Source organism: Egretta garzetta, unplaced genomic scaffold (assembly GCF_000687185.1).
Source record: "Egretta garzetta isolate BGI_Z169 unplaced genomic scaffold, ASM68718v1 scaffold246, whole genome shotgun sequence".
NCBI lineage: Eukaryota > Metazoa > Chordata > Aves > Pelecaniformes > Ardeidae > Egretta > Egretta garzetta.
In genome coordinates, this window is record NW_009259976.1 from 796,407 (window position 1) to 798,056 (window position 1,650).

The following is a 1,650-nucleotide window of genomic DNA, read 5'->3' on the forward strand; positions in this document are numbered from 1 at the left end:
GTGCCTCGTGAGTCGCTCTGCAAGCGGGAGCCGGGCCCCGCAGGCCTTGAGGGGGAGCGCTGTAGGACCCCAGGGCGCATTTCCCGACGCGGAATGGTTTTAGGAAAGAGGGACGCTTGGAGGCAGAAGTGTGTCCTGGGGTGGCTGACGGCGCTGGGCAGCCTTAAGATGTCGAGCAACCAGCTTCCTTCTACCCTACAGCAAATACGAGAAATACCTAAACCCTGGGACAGGCCACTAACCAAAATACTGTCTGATTTCATCAGGGCCCCACAGAGATGCACCAAGTATTTGAATTCCTACTGAAAACTTGAGGCCCGTTAGATCTCAGGGCATGTTTGTAGTAATAGCTGCAGTTTTACAAGCCCACAAAGAAGACCTCGTGTCCACTCGCGCTCCAAATAGGACTGCCGTGGTTAGCAAGCATGGTGCGCGAGGGCCGTCAGATTGGGCCTTGCCTCCGATGTGTCGTCTCGCTGCTTGTTCTGTACATTGTATATTTTACATAAAGCATGTGCAAAAATTTCCTCTTTCCTCCTTCCTGCGGTTTTTGTCTTCCTGGTCCCCAAACTTTGTGGCTCCTGATTTAGTGTGAAATGGCACCGAGCAACTTTATTGTTATTTGCTGTTTCTGTACACTGTACAAGGCTATGTATGTAACCTTAAAACGCCACTCAAATCTGTTCACCAGACAACCGTCAAGCTGGCAAAGGTGACGCTCGGTGTCGATGCCAGTTTGACAACAGTAGTTCCAGAGATGTCAGGCTTGCCCTTGGGAGATCTTCACCTGCTATTGCTAGATAATGACCTTCAATGTTAAAACTCAGAGGTACAGGAGTTTGGTTATTCTTCCCCCTTAGGTGGTCGGATGCCAGGAGGAAAAGTTTGTTCAGTATAGGAAGTTTGGTATGGAAAAGTATAGGTTATGGGTAATTTGTTCAACAGCTGCAGTGTTACACAGATATGAACCGTAAAATCCCTATGATTTTACTCGTTCACCAGCTACGTATCTTGGTGGTTTGATCTGTAGCTGGAGCACTCTTGTTCACTACCTGGTCAGTTACTGGCTGTTTGGCTGAGGTAAATAGGTAGCACTTTGGTTTTCTAGATCTGTATTTCCAGTCTGGTGAATTTGTGTTACAGCTCCAGTTTCAGCAGTTGATACACCCAGGCCCTGCTTCCAGCACAGACTGCACTTTTCTGGTGCTCTGTCTATGTTTGGGTCTGCCTGATGTTGCTGACTTAATAGCTATAAATAGCTAGCAGTGTGAAAAGGCACGTCCTTGCAAAGTCTCTGTTACAGAACTGTGCTTGCCCGGTGGAAGGAGGGATGCTAATGAGGAGTTACTAGTTCAGCACTTCTGGCTTGCTGAGCTGATTCAGACCCACTTGTTTCAGGGCATGTGCTTTTTGACTGCTTTTTTTTGCTGAAGCAACATCAAGACACTGCTGCTCTGAACTCAAGGCAGCACGTACCCTCCAACGTGTGAGACTGAGATGAAGCTACGTGTCACGAGGTCACTGGCTCATTAATGTTTGTGGAGGAGGGCTGAATTCTCTATAAACTGGATTAATTGGATTATTATGAATCAAAAAAGGCTATGTAATCACAGTAGCCTCCTAATTTAAAGCATGCAAACATTAATGGGA